Here is a 23,261-nt window from a genome sequence, read left to right as displayed (position 1 = left end):
TTACACGACTTTTATAGTTGCTTCCTTTAATTTTTTACTTTAACTCACTCTAGATCATCCTGCCAGGCAGGTTGGATATTTTCCAGGATGATGGGAATTAATAGACCTTTTTTTTTTTTAAGACTTTATTTATTTCTTTTTAGAGGGAGGGGAAAGGAGGGAGAGAAACATCAGTGAGTGAGAGCTACATGGATCTATTGCCTCTTACACGCCCCCAACTGGGGACATGGCCCGTGGCCCAGGCATGTGCCCTGACTGGGAATCAAACCAGCGACCTTTTGATTCACAGGCTGGTGCTTAACCCACTGAACCACACCAGCCAGGACAATAGTCAGACCTTTTCACTTACCTACACTCTGCTTTCTTCATCTTCAAAATAAAAATAACATCTTTTTTATGCTTTTTGAAAAAATATTTTGTGCATTAAAGGGTAGCTTGAGACCTTTGCCCATTGTCCTTTATAAGATTATAAAGGGTCTTAAGTATGAGAGGGGGGGAATGTTATTTTTTATTGTTATAAAAATTATTAAAAAAAAAATATATAGGAAAGGGTGAAGCCAGAGAACTTGTATGCACAACCCATGGGCATGGACTAGGGGACGGGAAGGATTGCTGGGAGAGGTGGGTACTGGGCAGAGGGGAGCAAAGGGGGAAAATTGGAACTATTGTAACAATATAATCAATAAAATATACTTAAAAAAACAAAAAAGAGTTAAAGAGTTTAAAAAAAAAGGGTAGCTCAACTGTAAGAAAAAAGTCAAAACAATAATAGATTTGAATAATGAAATTACCTTATAGCAGATTATAAAGTTCTATTGAATTATGACCATATGACATTTTGTGAAACTGATTTTAAGATAAATAGAATTGAAAATGTAAATGGAATTATGCATGTTTCAAAACTTAACAGTTATAAAAAATTTTTGTGTCTAAGTTTTCCTTAACTTTGACATTTTATCTGACAGTGTCATGGTACTGTGTCTATGAGTTTCAGTTTTATATTTCACATATGAGTGAAATCATATGGGTCTTAGCTTTTTCTGACTTGTAGACACTTGTAGAATTTAAGATTTTAAGTTGATATGAGAGCACGGTAAATTATTCCCTGAGAAAGAATGATTATTGCTACAAATACAGTGTTGCTAAGGAGACACATAGCAATTCAGGTGGGCTAGTTTGCTTCAGTTTGTTTATAAAACCTGCAGAGATTTTATAAGTTCACTTGGACTAATAAACTCATGTGCTGAATTAACGAAATGTAATAGAATCTCTCTTGAAGCCAGGACTATGTGGTACATATGTCTTAAAGCAGAGTTTCCTTTGAAAGTTTTCATAAGTGCTAAAGAGAAACTTTTAAATTAGATTAAATAACTTTTTCATTACCCAGTCACTAGAATGTAGTCATAAAAAAGGCTTATAATTCAATTTACTTTGAAAGCATAGTTATCTTTTGTAATGAAAAATTGGTAGAGATGAAATATAAGTTGTGCTCAGCAAAACGAAGTGGTCCAGGGGAAAAATATTTATATTTGATATTTATTCTTTGGAATTATTTTATTTTTTATTTTATATTGTTTTATTTCTTTGTTTAAATAAAACTTTATTTACAACAAGAGGAGAAGGGCTGGATATTGCCCACAGGCTATAGATTGCCAGCTCCCCTGCCCTGTTCTATAGTAATTTTTAAAAAAACGTATTATTGATTATGCTATTACACTTATCCCAAATTTTTTTCCTTTTGCTCCCCTCCTCCAAGTACGCCCCTTCCCTCCAGTAATTCTACCCCACTTAGTTTATGTCCCTGAGTCGTGCATATAAGTTCTTTGGCTTCACCCTTTCCTGTATTATTATTAATTTCCCCCGTCTATTTTGTACCTACCAATTATGCTTCTTAATCCCTGCACCATTTCCCCATTTATCCCCCTCCCAGCTGATAACCCTCCAAATGATCCCCTTACCTGTGATTCTGTTTTTAATCTGGTTGTTTGTTTAGTTTTTACTTTTTAGATTCTGTTTTTGATAGTTGTGAGTTTGTTTTCATTTTAATGTTCATAGGGACTTAAATAAGTCCCTTTGACATTTATATAATAATGGCTTGGTGATCATGAACTCTTAGCTTTACCTTATCTGGGAAGCGCTTTATCTGCCTTTCCATTCTAAATGATAGCTTCGCTGGACAGAGTAATCTTGGTTGTAGGTCCTTGCTTTTCATCACTTTGAATACTTCTTGCCAGTCCCCTAATGCCTGCAAAGTTTGAGAAATCAGCTGGTAGTCTTACAGGAACCCATTTGTAGGTAACTCTCTTCTTTTCTCTCGCTGCTTTAAAGATTCTCTCTTTATCTTTAGCCTTTGTCATTTTAATTATGATATGTCTTGGTGTGGTCCTCTTTGGATCTAGCTTGTTTGGGACTCGGTGCTTCCTGGAATTGTATGTCTATTTCCTTCACCAAATTTGATAAGTCTTCCTTCATTATTTTTTCACATAAGCTTTCAATTTCTTGCTCTTCCGCTTCTCCTTCTGGCACCCCTATGATTTGGATGCTGGCACATTTAAAGTTGTCCCAAAGGTTCCTAAGCCTCTCCTCATTTTATTCAATTCTTGTTTCCTCATTCTGTACTGGTTGACTGTTTATTTCTTTCTTATGTTCCAAATCATTGATTTGAACCCCGGTTTCCTTCCTTTTACCATTGATTTTGTGTGGATTTTTCTTTGTTTCATTTAGCTTAGTCTTCACTTTCTCCCTTATACATTTGCCATACTCAAGCATATCTGTCAAGTCTGTGAGCATCTTTATCACCAGTGTTTTGAACTCTGCATCTGTTAGGTTGGCTATCTCCTCGTTGCTTAGTTCTTCCATTGGAACCTTGATTTGTTCCCTCTTTTGTGCCATACTTCTCTGTCTCCTCATCTTGACAGGCTGTTGTGTTTGCCTCTGTGTCTTAGGTAGAGCTGTTGCTCCTGTTACTTTCTAAGGGACGGAGCCTTAGGTATTTGTCAGTGTGGAGCAACCTCTTTTACCATGTTGTGGCACTGTATGTGGGGGAGGGGTTTGAGAGGGAACAATGCCGCTTGCTCTGCACTCACCTCTTCCAGGCACTTCTCCCACTTCCCGTATGGGACTGGCAGCTCTCTAGCTGTTGCTCTGGCCGTGGTTCCCACAGTGAGTGGGTCTGTGGATATTCTAGGACTGTGTGGGCCCTCTAAACAAGCTGATTCTGCTGAGGGACTGGCAGTTTCTTCCTCCACCCCAGTGTCCACTGGTTTTCACAGTTAGAAGCAATGAAGCTTTATTTTCCTGACACTGGAACCATGAGCTGCGCAGTCTGGTCTGGGGCTGGGAGCGCTCCGCAGGTGACCCTCCCTGCTGTTTTTAATGTGTTACTGCACTTTCCACTGGCCTGCCGCTGCCACTGCCTCCTCCACACCACATCCTCTCTACCTTGGCTCTTCTCCTACCTCTCTGGATGAGTATTTCTTATTTATATTTTTGTTTGCTGGACTTCCATGCAGCTTGATTGTCTGGAACTTGGGGTTGTCTCCTCTTTGATGTAGTTGTTTTCCTTCTTTGTTGTGGAAGGAGATGCAGTGTGTCTACGTATGCCTCCATCTTGGCCAGAAGTCTGGAGTAATTTTAATACAGACTTAGTTGTTAACAAAATGTTATTTTTTAACTCTTGAAAATGATAAAAGAGGATTATTAAAACTGATGTAAACTTTGTGAATGTACTGCTTTTTACTGATTTTTTTTATTATGAAAAATATGCTCAGCTCTTTTCACCCACAAATTTTTAAATACCATGAGAAAGTTTAAGCTGCCCAGTTCTCCGAAGGACAAAACAGATTTCATACATGAGAATTCCTCACTTGTTCAAAATGAACAGAGAGGAAAGTAGGTCGTTAGCTCTGGTCATGCTTTTCTTGATCAGCACATCGTTTTGTGAATATTGCTAAGTATACTTGCATCATTTTTAAAAAGTTGAAAACAAAACTGCAACTACATATTCTGCTTCACTTGGTAGGGATATTGGGCAGGACCTTGGGGAAGAAGGGTAACTAGTCTCCCTCTGGGGTTTTTATACTTTAAAGATATGATTTATTGAAAACATACTTTGTTTTGTTTTCTGTTTTTGATGAAGAACAATTTTTGTAAATTACTTCAGTGATCACTTCTTGATCTCAAGACAGAGAAGACTCTGCCCTGCCAAGAGTATCCAAATTTGTTCTTTAAGGAGTTTTTTCATACAGAGCTAAGCTGTTTAATCCGCAGCATGGATTTTCTTGATCAAGAATCTATATTTTAGTCTTTTTTTTCCCCAAATTAAATGTATTGGGGTGACATTGGGTAATAAGATTACATAGGTTTCATTGTACATTTCTATGATACATGATCTGTATATTGCATTGTGTGTCCACCACTCAAAGTCAAGTTATCTTCCATTACCATATATTTGGCCCGCCTTGCCCTTTACTACTCCACCCCCATACTGTTGTCTATGTCTATGAGTTTCAGTTTTATATCCTACAGGAGTTAAATCATATGCGTCTTAGCTTTTTCTGACTTATTTCGCTTAGCATAATATTCTCAAGGTCCGTCCATATTGTCACAAATGGTAGTATTTCATCCTCTTATGGCTGAGTAGTATTCCGTAGTATATATGTACCACATCTTTTTTATCTAATTTTCTATAGAAGGACAGACACTTTGTTTCCAGTCCCCATGTATTGGCCCCTGTGAATAGTGCTGCAACGAACATAGGGGTGCATGTATCTTTGCGAATCATTTTTTTGGGGGGGTAGATAACCCAGAAGAAGGGTTGCTGGGTCACACAGTAATTCTATTCTTAATTCTTTGAGAACCGGCCATACTGTTTTCCACAGTGGCTATATCAGTTTACATCCCCACCAGCAGTGAATGAGGATTCTTTTTTCTCCACAACCTCTTCAACACTTGTTATTACCTGTCTTGTTGATAACAGCCGTTTTAACAGATGTGAAGTGGTATCATTGTAGTTTTGATTCACATCTTCCTAATAGCTAGTGAAGTTGAGCATCTTTTCATAGACAACCTATATTTTATTCTGTTTCTTCCCAATCTCTTGTTTCTTGATTCTGCCTATCAGTAACCAAAACGATTTGTATTTTGAAGAAAAATCATTTCCACACTGAGGGCATTTTTTCTAGCTACCACAAACAGCATACTACTTTTTGCCTTAAACAGAGGGACATTTTGGTCAGATTCTCCATTTCAACAGTGGTCATTCTGGAGCTTACAGTGAAGTGTGATGACAGCCTTAGGTAACCATTGGAAGACTTAATGTTTTGTTGACTATCTGCCATCTACTTACTTCTCTTATACCTATGTACTAATCACAGTTCTATCTTTAGGAACCCAACCAAGATGCTGTCCCTTCCATGAAACTTATCCTTCTCAAGAGTAGGTGCTATGGAGAAAAAGCAATAGGGAGTGGTGGTTGTTTGGTAGGGAGATTGCAAAAGGTCTCACTTGAAAGGAAGCGATGAGGCTTGCTATGCAGTTACCTGGGGAGGAGTGTGGCAGGCTGAGGGAATAGTGAGTGCAAAGCATGCAGAGTGCTGTTCTGACAGCAGTGAGTAGGCCAGTGTGGTTGGCCCAGTCGGTGGGAGAGAGCAGGAAGGACGTGGCAGGAGGGTCACCCAGAGTGAAGCCTTATGGACCACGGAAAGGGCTTTGAATTTTACTTTTAGACAGTAAGCGTTTGGAGGGTTGTGAACCAAGTGGACACCTCATTCGTGACTTAAGTTTTAGCAAAATCACTCTACCTGTGTATGTGAGAAAAGGCCATAGGGTGACAGGAACCGAAGCAAGGAGACAAAGTAAGAAGCTAATTCAGTAAACCAAGAAAGGCATGGTAGGGGCTGGGTTGACAGTAGTATTGGTGGATATGGTGGGAAGTGGTCAGATTCTGGGTGTATTTCAAAGGCAGAGGTGATAGGATTTTTTGATTGGTTGATATGATGTTTCAGAAGAGAGGAAATAAAGATGACTTTAAAACTTTGGCTTGAGGACGTAGAAGTCTTTGGGAGAACTGGGTTTGTAAAGATTGACAGAACAGTTTTGGAGAGGTGAGTCTGAGATACCTTGAGATAGACCACTGGAGGTATCGACTCACTACACACGTGAGTCTGGAGAAGAGGCCGGGGCTGTAGGTGAAAAAGTAGGAGTCGTTACTATGTAGTGTAAAGCCAGAGCTTGCCTGCGGGGGGGGGGGGGGGGCAGAAGAATCATATTTGGCCTATGAATAAAGAGTGTTATTCATGCAGGTTTGATCCCTTCAGAGTTGCCATCTGCTTTGCAGTTGGGCTCAGGACAAGTTCCACATCACACAGGATGGGTTAAGGAATAGGCTTTCTTGGGGAAACTTACAAGCCTGGGACAGCAGAAAAGAGAAGACATTGTTTCCTGCCACCTTGATATTGTCACCGTGGGAGATGAGACAGGGCTAACAGTAGAGAGACTGTACAGGGAGAGGGCTTTGTAAACTTAAATGTATTGGGGTTACATTGGTTAATAACATTATAGACCTCAATGTTACTCTGCTGATAAATGGAGGAGGAGGATTTGACTCATATCCAGGCATCCATTCTGATTCCGTAGCCCATAGATGTAGCTCTAATCTAAAGCCATCCCAAGCAAATATTTTTGTTTAGTTAACTTAGGAAAAGTATATCTTACTCTATACAGAGTTAATAAATTGAAGGCTTTTTATTCCTAGGTCAGACTTAGTATGACTGAATATGTGTTGATGCCTAGGTTTCTGTTGGGTTTATTTTCTTTCATTCTTGCTTAGTCTCTAGTTACCCTTCTGTGCCATAATTTTAAAGAGCCTTTCTATTTCTCTAAGATGGGAATAATAATTGTACCTGTAAATCAACAAACAACAAGTGCTGCTGAGGATGCGGAGAAAAGGGAACCCTCCTGCACTGTTGGTGGGAATGCAGACTGGTGCAGCCACTGTGGAAAACAGTCTGGGGTTTCCTCAAAAAATTAAAAATGGAATTTCCTTTTGACCCAGTGATTCCAATTCTGAGAATATGTTTGAAGAAACTCAAAACTAATTTGAAAGCATATAAGTACCCTTATGCTCATTGCAGTGCTATTTATGGTAGCCAAGCTCTAGAAGTAGCTCAAGTGTTCATCGGTAGATGAATGGATAAAAAGGCTGTGGTACTTTTACACAATGGAATACTACTCGGCTATTAAAAAAAAAAGAAGAAGGAATTCTTATCTTTTGCAACTGCATGGCTGGACCGGGAGAATATTATGCTAAGCTAAATAACCCAGTCAGAGAAAGACAAATACCTATGATCTCACTTATACGTGGAATCTAATGAACAAAATAAACTGATGAACAAAATAGAAACAGAGGCTTGGATACATGGAACAGCCTGACAGATGTTGGAGGGGAAGGGTGTTGAGGGACTGGATGAAAGAAGGTGAAGGGATTTAGGGGAAAAAATATCTATACAAATATATATATAAAACAGACATAGACAACACTGCGGTGAGCGAGAGGGAAAGGAGGGTAGGAGTAGGTGGGAGAGGGCAAAGGGAGAGGAAACGGGGGAAGGAAGGACTGCCTGGGACAATGGGTGCACGATGCAGTGTACAGATGATGTCTTGTTGAGTTGAACACTTGAAACCTGTATTGTTTTTCTGAACCTGTATCACCCCAATAAATTTAAAAAAAAAGAAAATTTTAAAACGTGTGAAGAAGATTCATAAAACGGCCTAGCATAGCGTAAGAAGTCAATAAATGGTGATCATTATATTAACCTTGTTTTGTGGAGGCAGTGACGGAGGCCCAGGAGGCTGAAGCAATATTCCCATGGTCAGACAGCCAGGGATGGAACAGGAACTTGAATCCAGTGCTCTTCCCATCACTGCTGTGATCTGTCTATGGGCCATTGAAGGACCCCATCCCATTTCTTCTCAACGCTATCTGTCTGAATTGCATTTCAGTACCAATTCCTTGGCTGGCTGGCTGCCTCCTTCCTGAGAGATCAGGTGGCACATTGCAGAAAGCACGCTGCGCCTCAGTGGGATTCCTTCTGTTTTGAGTACCTCCAGATTATATTGCAGGTGAGGGATGTGTCCTGATCTGGGGAAGTGAGATTTGGTGTTCATGCTGTTACGAGTTTCTGAGGAAATTCCCAGGTGTTATGTTCAGTTCCACCTCAGGGGTGGAGAAAGTTTCTCTGTATCACCTTCTCCGTAATAAGATTTCCAGTCCTCCCAACCGCCATTCAGGGGGCTGAAGTCTGGGACTGTTAAGTGGTGGTGGGTGGCTGAGAGGCAATAGAAATATCAACACTTGGGACACCGGGTCCCTTCTACTCTGATCTCTTGCCCAGGAGGGAGAATCTCCTTTTCTCCTTTTCTGCTTTGCTCTTTTCGTGCCTTCCTCTCTCATCTCAGGCACCCCACTCCGGCCCCTTCTCCAGCCCTGGTCTTACATTTTGGGAACAGAAGTTCTTCTGCAAGTGGGCATACTTTTTTATACTTAGCAGTTTCTTAGACTCATTACTTCAGCTGCTTTGAGGGTGGAAGGAGGCAAAATGGCACTTGGATGCTAGTGAGAAGCAGAGGAAAGGGAATTACACTGAAAACCGACAAAGGCATTAGTGGAGATAGAACCCTGCCAGTTATCAATATCGTACAGTTGTTAGGAGAATACTCTCAATTCTTTCAGAAGAATTCTTTGTCATTTATAAATTTATAAATACAAGGACCTGATATTTTCCTCTCCTGGCTCATATGTTCACACATTTCCATACACCCCCAGCTTCATAGACTAAACAAAAGTACTGCCTGGTATCTTTCTTTGGATAATGGGATGGTTATTTTAAAAGTTATTTCGGTTGAAGTCCATCAGTTACCTCTTCTGACTTCTTAATCTTTGAAACAAAGCTTATTGCAAGCACACTAACCGCAGTTTCGTTCCTGAGATTTCAGTGTGTGTCAGTAATAAAATTCTATATGAGTTTATAATTAGTGCACACCCAGGGACTGAGATTTGGCAGTGCCTGTACACTTTTTTCAGTAAGTACTTTGTCTTCATCTTGGAAAACTCTTGTTGGAAGCTGGTTTAAATGCTTTTCTAACCATCTTGTAGGGAAAAGGCCAGAGGATTTCTATAATTGAAGTTCCATTAATCTTGCACATAATAGAGGGGTTTTCAACATATTGACAGCTTGAAGTGTTGTTTGGTGTTTGGCCGTTATCATAGGAACTTGGCTGTCTGGTTTTAGGCATCTTGGTATTTTTGTTTATGTTTTTTAAAGCAAAAATAGATTTTTGTCTTCTTGTTAAACGTCAAACTACTCCTTTTCCCTGTGACTATTCTTTTTGCTCTTTAAGCTCTTAACATTTCATCTATAGGAGAATATGAAGAGGAAATGTGGGAAAAGATGATGATTTAATAAAAAATGGTGGTGGCACAGAGGACTGTGCAGGGGTTGGGGTGGATGCTATGAGCGGCTGTTCCCAAAGCTTCAGGGACAACATATAAATAACACAAGTTGTAGCATTAAAAATGGGAAGATTTAGCAATGACAACATCACACTAGAATTGTCCCTGTGGAGGGTAAAAAATACTTTAGTAAAACTAGGTAACAAGAAAGACAAGCAATGATGTCTTCCCATGATTTGGGGGCATGCGCAGGGAATCTGCATGCAGGGGGGGGGAGTAACGAGTTAGCAGGTAGTGTCAGGAGCCCTGTGAACCCGAAGTTCAGGATTGTGTTCATCCAGGAGTCAGTGAATCTGCCCAGGAGGCAGCATGTGGGCCTGGCAGCAGGGATCTCATAGTATGTAGCCCAGGGGCCAACATGACAAGGTGCTAAGAAACTTCCAGAGTAAAATCTAACAGCTTTGAAGCTGGTAGGGAGCATAGAGGTCACCTAGTGCAACCTGTATGTTATGGGTGTCCGCAATCTCTGAGCATCCACAGGCAGGATATCTTTTACCACATTCCCACCTGGTCAGTCCTAGCTACTTCCGGAGAATTTACAGCCACAGGAAACTCACTTCCTCACAAACTCTGATCATCAGAGATCTTTCAGGGTCTAAAACTGCCTTCTGTGGGGCCTGCATTCCTTGTGCTACGTTCTGCCCTCTGATGAGGGGCTGGGGGATGCAGAAAGCTAATTCCCTTATGTTGATGCTACCTGCAGCTGCATTGACTGATGATAACCAGGGCATACGCAGAATGTTAACTCATTTTGAGCTTGTCGTCAACTGAAGCTCTTGCACTTATTTAGTGCTGTTAAAGTCTGTCCTCGTCAGCATTTGTTTTATGTGTTAATTCAAGAACTTATATAATTTTCATCTAATTATTGTTTTATGTATGGCCTTTTTGCAGCCTGTCTAGAATTTGTTGGTTTCAGATTCTGTCATTTAGAACAGGGGTCCCAACCATCGGGCCACAGACTGGTACTGGTCCGGGGCCTGTTAGGAACCAGCACTGCAGGAGGTGAGCTTGAATGTAATGCGCTTGAATTATCCCAAAACTGTCCCCCCACTTCTGTGGAAAAATTGTCTTCCATGAAACCAGTCCCTGGTGCCAAAGAGGTTGGGGACTGCTGATTTAGAATATGAAGTATGTGCTATTTTGCTGCCCTACTGATAAGGAAGTCTTTTTCTTTCTTTGTCTCTTTCCCGTCCTTCCTTCCTTCCTTCCTTCCTTCCTTCCTTCCTTCCTTCCTTCCTTCCTTCCTTCCTTCTTTCTTTCTTTCTTTCTTTCTTTCTTTCTTTCTTTCTTTCTTTCTTTCTTTCTTTCTTTCTTTCTTTCTTTCTTTCTTTCTTTCTTTCTTTCTTTCTACCTTTCTTTTTTTCTTTCTTTCTTTCTTTCTTTCTTTCTTTCTTTCTTTCCTTCTTTCTTTCTTTAATTGATTTTAGAGAGAGAAGGGAAGTAGGTGGGAGCAAGAGAGAGCAAGAGATCAATTTTGTTGTTCCACTTATTCATACATTCATTGCTTGATCCTTGTATGTGCCCGGACCAGGGATTGAACCCACAACCTTGGTGTATGGAATGGTGCTCTATAACCACTTGAGCCACCCCATCAGGGCAAGAAAGTATTTCTTGTATGTAGGCCCAGCCCAGGCAACTCCAATATTCATAAGAGCCAGGAATGCACTACATTTTATCACTTTCCAATTGTTTTCCCAGTTTGACTACAAAGATGGTATGAACTTTTGTGGAATTCTTTGCTGGGAATAAAATACTAGCAACACCCTCAAAATGGAAAGTGAAAACATTTTGGTATTCTTTCCTCACTTGCATCCATATTGGCTTTTGATGATGATCTTTCATTTTTATAAATGTTCCCAAACTATTTTTTTATATTTTATTCTTGAGATCTGCCAAGTCCATGCTAAGCTCACCAAGATGATTGTGTGGTAAGCTTAACTCCTCTCAATAAATTGGCATGCTAGTCACCTAATTCCAGACTTCAGGCACCCCTCCTTCATTCATATAATTGTGCTGGAATTTCTGCTGTTCTCAGACCTTGATAACCACAGGAAGGTTTGTACTCCCGTAAGGGTGTGTGTTTACTTACTGGAGTGCCATCTATCTCTTACTTCCATTTATCTTAATCGTGTTTGTTCTCTTTCTAATTGTAATGAATATTCTTTTGCAAAATCTAATTAATACTACTCCATGTTTCTCAAGCAGTGAGTGATGTGTTTTCCTCCTTCCTGCTTGGAACACTTCTACAAAATCCCTAGAGTTGTCCTGAGGCCTTTTATATTTCAGGTCATACTGTGCTTTAACCTCTGAAAGGTCCTTTGTTACTCTGGTCGTGCACCCACCTCTCTTTTCATCTTTTGGACTTTTACATGGTATGAGCAGAATATTCCTGTGGGCAGGCACACTCTTCAGACAGCTCTTTGTCCTTCTTTGAATGGTATCTTAGAGCTCCATAGTCAGAATTCCTTCCTCTCTAAATGTTCTTCTAGACCTAAGTTTCCTTTCAGTCTCTGGATATAAGACTACCCATCTGGATGAAGGTGGCTTCTTTAAACCCTTGGTTGTTGAACTTCCTTTCAGCTCAATTTTCTGGTGGTTCTGGCTGTTATTTGTTTTGAGATCTACTTGTAAATTTTTCTATGGTTGTGGGAGGAGGCGAAGCGTGTCTACCTACACCTCCATCCTGACTTGAAGTCTGAAAGGCATTGTTAAGAGGGGAAAAAAGGCAAGCCATGGACTGAGAGAAAATATTTGCGTATTACATATCTTATTGAGGAATTGTATCTATAATATATAAAGAACCCTCAAAACTCAATAATTAGGGACCAAAAACCCAATTTAAAAATTAACAAAGTATGTGAACATATACTTCACCAAAAAGGATATATTGATTGCCAATAAGCACATGGAAGGATGCTTAAATTAAGATTATTGGCTATCAAGGAATTGCAAATTCAGTTTATATGTCAATTTTGCCTCAGTAAAGCTGTTTAAAAAGTTATGTTTATGTCCCCACTTGTCAGGATATTAAGAGGTTCAATTTCAGCTATGTTTTCAGGGGTCTTCTCTCTACTAAGGCCATATAAGAATTATAGGGACTTCCACAGCTTGTGGAAGACGATTGAGGGCCAGCTGACCTTGGCAGCTGCAGTCTGGTTCTTTCTGTGTTCTTGGGCCCTTGTACTTGGGTTCACCTCAGAGGCAGCCTGCTCACTATTCTTCTTTATGAATCAGACTCAGTCACAGAGACCTCCTCGGCAGCTCAGGCTCTGCAGCACCTTGCCTTCCTATTTCTTGCAGGTATGGCACAGAGATCAGGACCCGCAGAACCTGTAAAAGTGTCTTCATTAGAATACAGTGACCTTTGTTTGTTTATGTTTACTTATCCCCGAAATCTGCTCTCAGAGACATGGAAGGTATTTTACAGGGGCCATAATAAAATAGAACCTTATAGTGTGCCATGTCACAAATCTGGATATCTACTGTTCAGTGTTGCTATATTCTTTCTCTCATCTTTTGGGAATTGTAGCTCTCATCTTTGTTGTCTAAGTTAGAGTTGGGCTTGTTACATGTAGCCAGAGGGTCCTGACTACTTCTGATTGACATTTGTAGGTTTTGCTTGCCTAGCATCAGTTTCCCCTATTTCCAGTAACAGTACTTTGATGTTCCTTTGGGGAACCACCACTCCTCAGTCTTGGTCCTTGTAGGTGGGGTCGCACAGACCTTTCTGGTTTGCAAGCAGAGAAACGTAACCCAGGCATGGCTGATGGGACTTAATTTTCTGAGCTTTTTTAAAAATAAGTTTTTTTAAAAAGATTTTATTTATTTATTTTTAGAGAAAGGAGAAGGGAAGGGGAAAGAGAGGGAGAGAAACATCAATGTGTGGTTGTTTCTGACATGCCCGCATCTGGGGACCTGGCCCACAACCTAGGCCTGTGCCCTGACTGGGACTTGAACCCGGCGACCTTTTGGTCCACAGGCTGGCACTCAGTCCACTGAGCCACACTAGCCAGGGCTGGGTTTTAATTGGAACTAGCTGGAAATGCCAGGGATTATTAAATGGAAAGAGCCTGTCTGTGAACAAAACTAATACAGAGGAAAGCAAAACTCAGGAGCGAGGAGGACTGAACCCAGATAACACCTGAACTTCTGGATCTTACTATGCCCACACCTAGTTCAACCTTGGCTTTTTTAGCTATATGAACCAGTGCTTGCCTTCTCCCCCTTATACTGTTGGCCGAATGTTAATTGAGCATTAGGTTATTGAGGAAGGAAGCCCCAAAGTATCTTTACTCCGTACACAAGTTTAGGAATTTTCGTACACTGGCTAGGTCTTAAATCAAGGTGAGTCATCAAAAGGTGGGAAACCAGATGTAAATAGGTTGTCGTCTATCAGCAGGGAATGTTATTGATTGCATTTTTCAAAAAACCTTTGAAACTTCCTTAGAAAGAGTGACAACACTAAGCCACTTAAAATCAGATCATGTTATTTACACCATCCGTGGGAAGAATAAACTAACCGCCATATATGTGTGGTGTCAAAGGCACAGGAGTTACATTACTTTATACTCAGTTCTTTCCCAGGAGGATGATTGATGTTAACCCATTTTTATTATACTCGATCTACCTATTTGGAATGAACATAGAATATTCTGAAATCTTTAAGGTGAAAAATGAATAAGTGCTTCAGTTAAGTAAAATCAATCGATCAGAGTTGCTCTTTACCAGGAATTGACCTGTGATTTTTTTTTTTTTAAAGGAAAACATTTACTGCCAGATCCGTTTAGACAGACATTTGTCTGATATAATCTCTCCTTTCTGAACAATTTTTTGTCCTCATTCACTGTTGATAAATATTATGTTGAGTATCCAAAGGGCACAATTTATAATTTTTTTAAGGCCCAGCAATTACAGTTGTTCTTTGTCACATCACAGCCTCTTGTTTTTGATAGTTCTTTTTGTGGTTACAAGACCTTTCTTAATGAAAGTGTGTTTCCTTGCTTTTGGCAAATTATCTGCTCTCAGGCTGACATTACCCTGCCTTCCTCTGCTGCCTGAATGGGTAAGAAGGTTTGCTTGTTTGTTTGTTTGATGCTAGAAACAATTAAATTTTTTTCATACTTACTACAGCACATGGAGTGTTTTCTTATTAAGGAAATCACTAAGTCCATATACCTTTTGAACTCATAATATTCTTTGAAAAATTATTTTTATTGATTATTTCACATTACTTAAAGATTCTAAAATTATATGAACTTCATTATTCAAATAGTCAGGAACAGAATAATCACCCTTAGATCAGTACACATGGGAACATTTTTGCCTTACAAAGAAACCCAAGATTGTACATTGAAAAACGCTTTGTTATTTTGATGCTATGTCAAAGCAAAAGGCTAATTCTAATGCCTTTTTATACTGTTTTTAAAAAGCAATCCATAGGAATTTGTGCAAATAGATTTAGTTTGGCACTCTCCAAAAAAGACCGTTTTGAATAGGACATTCCTAAAAGATTTTACTTTTTTTCTCATTAAATTTTTTTTTATTTATTCATTTGAGAGAGAGATTTGTTGTTCCCCTTATTGATGCATTCAGTGGTTGATTCTTGTATGTGTCCTGACTAGGGATTGAACCAACCACCTTGGCATATTGGGTTGATGTTCCAACCCACTTAGCTACCTGGCCAGGGCTGGAGATTATACTTTTTTAAAAGTACTTTTAAAATTTTCACTTATGCATAATATTGGTCATGTTCAGATTGAAAAATACATTTTTAAAATTGAAAATTTTTAAATTAAGATTATGGAAATGATATAAATATTAAAAACTGAAGCTAGTCCACCCAGAGAAATACTTTCACAAATAATTCTTGAGCTAGAAGGAAAAACTCAGGGAACAGAAATGCAATTGAAGTTATTGGTAGACAGAAAATTATACTTAAGTCTTAAGTCAGAGATGGATTTTAAAGACTTATTAAAAAGCGTAGCCCAAGGAACTCTATCACTATTTTGGGAGGCACTGTGTTCCTTTCGTTCTACTTTGATGAGTAATGTATTCAGTCCTGACCATCTCATTTCAGGAGAAATGTGGGCAAAATGAAAGGAGTTCAGAGATATGTAGCAGACATGATGAAAGGCTTTGAAAATCTCATTCATGGGGGAAGATACATCAGAAGGCTGATAGCCAGCTTGGAAAGACCAGACCAACACTTAGAGCCGATATGACACTTGGGGGCTCCTCAGGCTCCCAGGAGGCAGCAGCACTATTGAGGGAACCCTGTGTGGTAGGTAGAGCCAGCTTTATCTCAGGATGGCAGCTCACTGGGGTTGTGGAAAGCACAAGACCAATTAAAACTGGATAAGTGAACCCACGGGAACATGTCAAAGATTGCTAAACAGAGGCATATTAAACATTTTACAAATTTATTTGAACAAAAATCAATTCCAAAATCACAAATGGTGAGCAGTGCTTCCTGACAGGTGTCAGGAGAAAGACATGCAGAAGCAAAGGAAGGAAATACCTGATTGGCTAGAACTTAAAGCCTTGTTGACTCTTTGCAGCTAGTTGATCTTAGCATTTTGATTTTGTAACTTTGAGGCATTTACAAGCTTAGATTTTGGTTTGCCTACCATGGCATTAGAGCCACCATAAGAAATGTACATGTACTCCATTTTCCTGGAAGTGAGGTTTATGTTTTTTAAAAAAGGCCAGATTCCCCACAATGTTGTTTGTTGTAGGCAAGACTACCTATTGTTTACTATCCAGTGTAGATGGATTAAATAATTGTCTATTTCCTGTCTTCTCAGCCAGCTTTGAGTCAGCTCTGTACATTTGATCTCTGTTTACTTGATCAAACATGATCCTGACTTAAAAATTCTTTGACAGTTCAGTGGCTCTTTCTGGGTGCCTTCCAGATTGGAATTCAAAAGTGAAGCCCATGCTTTGTCTCTTGGCTCATCTCACTTGCTTGGCTTCCTTCCAGCTTGGGGGGAATCTAAAATATCAACAGAGTGTGCTACTCCTTCCCTGGGAAGTGAAAGACTTGAGTTAACATGACATCAAATTATGAGGTAGGCCCTTTTCCTTTCCCTCTTAAGGGCTACCTATTTCTCCTCTCCTTGCTGCCACACCCTTGCCAAGCACACAGCCTTGCCAAGCAACCTCATTGAATCCAGTCCTTCACAGATTCTTACAGGATCTTGGCTCTTCTTGTTCTTTCCTGCTGAACTTCTCTGTTTAGAATTCCATTTCTTGATCTAGTCCTTTGCTCAAAATTTGATAAACTACATGTGTAAATATATGTGTTGTTATTTATTATTGTGTTAACCTTTCTGGCTAAGGAATTTGCATTTGACAATAGTCTTCCTCAAGAGAGTCTTAATATAAAATGATTTACAAGGTGAAAATTTCAAACAATGTGATATCCTGGCAGGAATTATGTTTACAAACAAGCACCCTTTAAAAAAAGAAAAGAAAAAGTGATTAGGAAGTTAAATATAGTCTTGTAAGTTCTGTTAACTAGTAATTAATATAACTGACATAGAAAAATATTGTGGAATCGAAAATTACTATTAGTTGTACCATAGTTCAGGAGAGGTGATTTAAAACCAGCTGGATACTGCTTTCTTGGCCCATGGATCTCATTTAATTGTGTTGCTTTTTTTCCCCTCTTATGGGAGATAGGATAGTGATTCAAAGAATAGGTTAAAATATAAATGTCTTTTTTTTTTAGGACTTTACTAATAAAGATGAAAGATTTTATTATTTGTATTTTTGATCAAGAGGAAGGGAGGACGAAAGAGAAGAAGGCAAACATCCATGTGAGAGAGAAACATAAACAGTTGCTTCTTTTACGCTCCCAGACTGGGGACCAAATCTGCAACCCAGGCATATGCCCTCACTGGGAATTGATCTAGTGACATTTTGCTTTGCAGGATGATGCCCAACCAGTTGAGCCACACCAGTCAGGGCCTCGTCTAGATTTTTAAAGGACTGTATTATTCAGCAATTTAGTAGATATTTAGGATTCAGAAAAACTCAATTTGTGTTTGGTGGCATCCTTATATTTACTATTTTTGACACTGCATTCCTCTTAGGGCTAATGTGATATGTATGTTTGATTCATGAGCACTGAAAACTCCACAAACACTTTAAGTTAAGAAATAAGACAGAATTTCAAACATGAAAAGGATAAGCATTTTGCCTTTAGTAAATGAAGTACAACATGGGCTTACCTCCCCTAGAATCTTCTCAGAAGTCTCAGAATTTGAATACTTTGCCATTCTCTCTTTTGCTTCACATTCCCTTTGGGAAAAATTCCTCGAACTATAATCTAAAGAAATGGAGGGGGTGGGCTGGTGTTCTCCTCAGGCTGGTTATATTTCCTTCTCTTGAGTTGATTTTCAAAATCTTAACTGGAAATAAGGGTTGCTGCTCTCTTCTTGTCAGAGTGTCTCTTGCCACTTACTGGTTGTGTGACATTGAGCTAGTTAGTTGGCTGAGCCTTACTTTTGTCATCCATTGAATTGGAATAATATCTTCCTTGATATAGTGTTTCAGGAAATGAAATAAAATAACATATGTAAAGCACTTAGCATAGTGTGTGACCAAATTCAAAGCTCATTTATCATTATTGAAGGAGCTCTCCTGGTTTTCCAGCTAAGCCATGCTCTTCCTTCCCTCTGGAAAATATGCCAGTAGATTCCCTGGCAGGCTGAGTGCACCAGGCTAGAAGCTGGTCCAGATGGTGTGGTTGAGGACCAACAGCGTTAGTATTGACTGGGTGATCACCTGGAATCACCTTGTTAGAGATGCATTTTAGGTCTCAACTCCAGACCTGCCCTATATTAACAATCCCCAGGTGATTTGTAAACACATTAAAATTTAAGAAGACTGTGACAAGTTTGCACGCTTAATAGTTGTTTGCTCCAAAATCATTTGATACTGGTTGCTCTTGCTCTTGCGATTACATAATTTAACTAAGTATCACATAAAGCTAAATAAAGGAGTGAAAAGCAGGTTGTATTTAAGAAAGCTAAGTTAAATACTTTGGAACAATAATGTGACTGAGTTATAAAAAATGCTGTTAAGGTACGTGTGGGTGAGACAACTATAAAGATTGGGAAAATGACAAAAATCTTAGGATTTTGAGCTTTGAGTTCTTTTCTTGCATGTTTTAGCTTCTTAAACTTTAAGGAGATCTAATACCATCTAGTCCTTGGCAGGGGCCACTCTGCAAAGACTGTGTGCTCAGCTCCAAAGATGAGGAGACTTGATACTAACAGCTGGTGACAGCAAGATAACCACACACCTGAGCAGCAGGTCTTTTCTTAAAGAAAGGACCAAATGACACTTGCAATGTCTGCCGCAATCCCAACCTGTTCCTTTAAAATCTGCAAATGAGACCAATGTCTTATTTACTTTGTTTGAATAAAGATACCTACAAATGTAAAGGCTTTGAACATCTTGAATGCAGAAGTAATTTATACACGTTAATGATGGTGTTTGGAACTTGACAATTCTCAATCATGTTCTCAGCGCATCAGTCTCTATAAATATAATCATCAACAGCCCTCTCCAGAACTGAGAATTGAACTTTTAACTGATTTTCAACTTATTGTGAATTTGCTAACTAATCAAAATTCTGAATAAAAGAGGTTTATTCAGGATGCATTATGAATATCTAAACCACCGTGGTTTAGAGTACCTGAGCAGGTTTAGGAATGTGTCCTCCACCATCTCTACAACATTTCACAGACTAGGAACAGTCAATGAAGAACGATATTGATCTGAAGCATGTATCACAGTCTTGAGCTTTCTAAATAAGGGCAAGCTGATGTAGTAAAAGAGTGACATTTGAAATGAGAAGGCCTGTGGTTGAGAACGGTCTGTCATTTACTTCCTGATGTGACGTCCTTAGGAAATTGGTGATCACAATGTCTATCTCAGAAACTTGGGAGAGGATAAGGATTTGTTGACTTCCTGTAATGAGTCAGTAATGTTCTTATACACATTTACTTATTATCTAGTTGAATTTTCAAAATGCTGTAAGGTTTGATAGCTACATTTAATAGATGAGGAATATGATACATGTTTACTACGTGGCCAAGATTAAATTTGAACCAGATTTTATCCATCACTAGAATCTGTGTTCTTTTCTTTATACCAACCTGCCTCCAGATAAAGTCTGTGAAATTCATGCATATGTATATTAGTAAGTATTATAAATAGAATGTCAAGATAGCCCTCATTATGACCTAGTTTTGACTGAGACTACAATGGCCAAGAACAATATGATAGGTGTCCAATATTCCTACAGAATATCCTGAAATGAAAGTTAGCCCACACTGGAGGTCCCTAGGGATTGCAAATTAGTTTTCCAACATTGTCCTATGATACACGTGGAGAGTATAAAAGAGTTGAGGTAAAGAAGCCTCAGGAGAAAGGGTTTCTTAGGGAAGTTGTGGATATTCAAGGCCTCCTGCTCCCCTCCCTTTCCCATCAATGGCAGAAGGAAGGTGGTTGTTTCCTCCCCATCAAAACCCAGTTAGAAATACTGAAAGAAGAGCCACTCAGAGAAGAAAACTTGAGGTGCTTAAAGAAGCATAAATGGGGAAGTAAAGTACATACAGCATAGGGAATACAGCCAATAATATTGTAATAACTATGTGTGGTGCCAGCTGGGTACTAAACGGGGGAAATCACTTTGTAAATTATATAAATAACCACAATGCTGCACACCTAAAACTAATATAATATTAAATGTCAACTGTAATTGAAAAATAATAAAAATTTTTAAAAAGCTTAAGAGGAGAAAGACTGATATTTGACCTTCACCAAGAAGCCCATCATTGTGAGACTGGTTGTAGCTGCCTTGCCTGATGCAGTGCAGGAAAGGTCTCTGCACTTCACTTCTAGTGTGGCAACAGTGCTCTGTCCCCAGGTTCACCTTGGAAGGGGCCCAGTCCAAGTGAAGATGTGACCCGCCCAGAGTGGGTGGGTGATGAGAAGTTGAAATTTTCTAGTTTATCATGAAGAGTGGGATGGGATGTAATTTCAGAAAAGTAATTGCACTTTAATTTGCTCTCATCCTGAATTCTGATGGCGTGATCTTCTGGGGATGCCAGCTCATGGTGGGGAGGAAATTTTTTTTCTGTTAGTTGTCTGATCTCTTTGCCAAAATTAAGGTTCACACTGGCAAATACCCTCATCATGCAGTTGCCTTCTGTGAGTACCTATTCTCCAGGTTAGTATTTTTCCTTCAGTTTTGATTTTGTGATTTGTTTCTTTCTTGTTCTCATGTGTTTTTTCATATGATCATCTTAATATTTTTTCAAGGTTGGTATTCAATAGTTGTTCCCTGAGAAAGAATTAATCTGAATTACCTAATTAATTACTAACAGAGATAGGAATTCCAGCTGTGTATATGTCTTCACAGTGTGCTGTATCTTGCTCAGAGAGCTTCATGGTTGCCATGCTGGCTTCTTTGGATGCTCTGTCCCCTTTTCTCATCAGGCCCACTATTGATTTTATAGGCAAATTGAAGATTTATTCCAGAAATTCTCAGCCATTCTCAGTATGCTATTCTAGTCTCTATATATTTTTAAATACACACACACACACCAGCTCTCTATACTACTGTTGTCTATCCAACTTTCTTATTTTCCTTTCCTGGTTTCATTAATTACTGATTCCTGAAATGCATGTGTTCCCTCTGCTTTTATAGCTTGTCCAGGGTTGGTAATCTGGAGAGGGTGCCAACAGCCCTAGCTAGTTTGTCATCATGGCTGCCTATAGTTCTCTGTGCTTCCTTCTCCATCCTCCACCTCTCTTCACTACCTGGTGCCTAATCAAATGGGTGAATAAATGTATATGGTCCCCCCCATCCCAACTATTCAGGACTCAATTCTAGAAAACCAGTGATTGAAAGTCTTACTACAAGCAGTGCTAAGAGCAGCCCTGCCTACTCTTACCCAGCTCCATAGCAAGCCTTAAATGAGGCCAGGTGTGTTCAAGGAGGGACCATGAAATATTGCCCAAAACATGTTTTGTCTCCCGGATATCTACACAAGGACCACCTTGGAAGTAGAGATACTAAAAACCAGCACAGTGTGTGCAAAACTCTGGCTATAGAAAGAAATCATTACTATAGAAAGAAATCCTTTCAAACTACACAAAGATAGATTTCATCTGAAGGATGAAATCCTTCATTTGAAGGAACTTATGGGCCATGAATTAAATTAATTTTGGAGTGGAAATATATATATTGCAAACAATCCCTGTCTTCTCAACCATGAGGAGACAACCATCTGGTATCCTTTAAAGTTAAGGGGGAACAGTTTCGCTTCGAGAGGCAGGATGGTATAGTAGGGCCAATCAAGATGGCAATTTTCAAAAGCAGAAGCATTAGGGCCAGGCCAGCAGGGGACACCTGGATCTTTTCCCCATGGCTCTGGGATGAGAAGGCCTAAGAATAAGCTTGTGATGGATGAAGAGGGAGTGTGGTAGCCTGTTGGGCCACCTGCCCGAAGAAATTCCTCATACACCAGATGAGGATGAGGTCCCTCCTGGGCCAAGCCCTGATTCAGATCCACACAGAGCCAAGCAGCCCCTCAGACCTACTCTGAGTATGCCACCTCAGGATCTGCAGGAGGGGCTGGAGCCACACACTCCATGGGTCCAGAACCTCAGGCAGGAAAGACCTCCCCACCCAGACCCCCATACTGGAAGCAAAATCCAACAGTATCATTGGGAGCCCCTGGCAGAGGCTGAAGCGTGTGTGCAATGTGCCTTGGGAATCTGGCGACATGGTTCCTGGCTACATGCTGGGCCAGAGCACCTGTGCCCTCTTCTTTAGCCACCACCACCACAGCTTACTTCCACCCAGACTATATCCACGAGTGTCTGTGGAGCCTGCGAAAAGCTCCGTCCTGCGGGTCCTGCTCACCCATGTGGACATGAAAGATCCTCAGCAGTCCCTCAAGGAGTTGCTGAAGTGTGCCTCCTGGCCGACTGCTCCCTGGTCCTTGCCTGGGGCCCCGAGGAGGCTGGGGTTGCCTGGAGGCCTACAAGGCCTACAGCAGAACCTGGCAGACCTCCTGATGGAGAACTGGAGCGAGACTTCATGCCCCAGGTTACTGAATGTCTTTCCTCCGTGAAGTCAGCCCACCGAACAGATAGTCAGACCCTCCTGACTACTTTTGGGTCTCTGGAACAGCTCACAGGTGCATCATGGGAAGATCTTGCCTTGTGCCAGGGCCTGGAGCCCCAGACAGCCCACAGTCTGTTTGATGTCTTACATGAGGCCTTCTTGAAAGTGCCCCCAAGGACTTCAGGTGCCAAGGATGCCCTCTTTTTAATAAAAAAGCATTTTCCAGGTTAAAAAAAAAAAAACAGAGGCATTGGCACTCCTGATTCAAATCCTAGCTCAGCCATTTACTGTGTGTCTGTGGTGGACACATGATTTCACATCTCTTCCAGTTGGTTTTCTCATCACTAACATGGGGATAAAACTAGTTTGGGTTGTTATAAAGAGTAAATAGGCTGATGTCTCTAGGTCTATATTGACTGAAGTGTTTTTGTTATTGTTGTTTGTTGTCAAATGATCGCTATTTAAGGGATGCTCTCTGTAATGTTGAGCCCCATAATCCCCCTCTTGTGATGACAGCATACAGAATCTATAAAGCGCAGGTGCATTGCAGGATCGCTACCTTCAGAGAAAGGCTTGCTGCCCTGCGGCTAACCACCTACCCCG

General features: G+C 40.1%; 1 pseudogene; it reads left to right on the top strand.

Annotated features, from left to right (window-relative positions):
- The first annotated feature begins 15,728 nt into the window (after window positions 1-15,728).
- On the top strand, window positions 15,729-22,889 carry LOC150001529 (DNA excision repair protein ERCC-1 pseudogene; annotated as a pseudogene).
- The last annotated feature ends 372 nt before the right edge of the window (window positions 22,890-23,261 follow it).

Source organism: Furipterus horrens, unplaced genomic scaffold, assembly GCF_987537825.1.
Source record: "Furipterus horrens unplaced genomic scaffold, mFurHor1.1.pri manual_scaffold_9, whole genome shotgun sequence".
Lineage (NCBI taxonomy): Eukaryota > Metazoa > Chordata > Mammalia > Chiroptera > Furipteridae > Furipterus > Furipterus horrens.
Note: the sequence above shows the minus strand (reverse complement) of the source record. Positions and strands in the feature narration are given on the sequence as shown.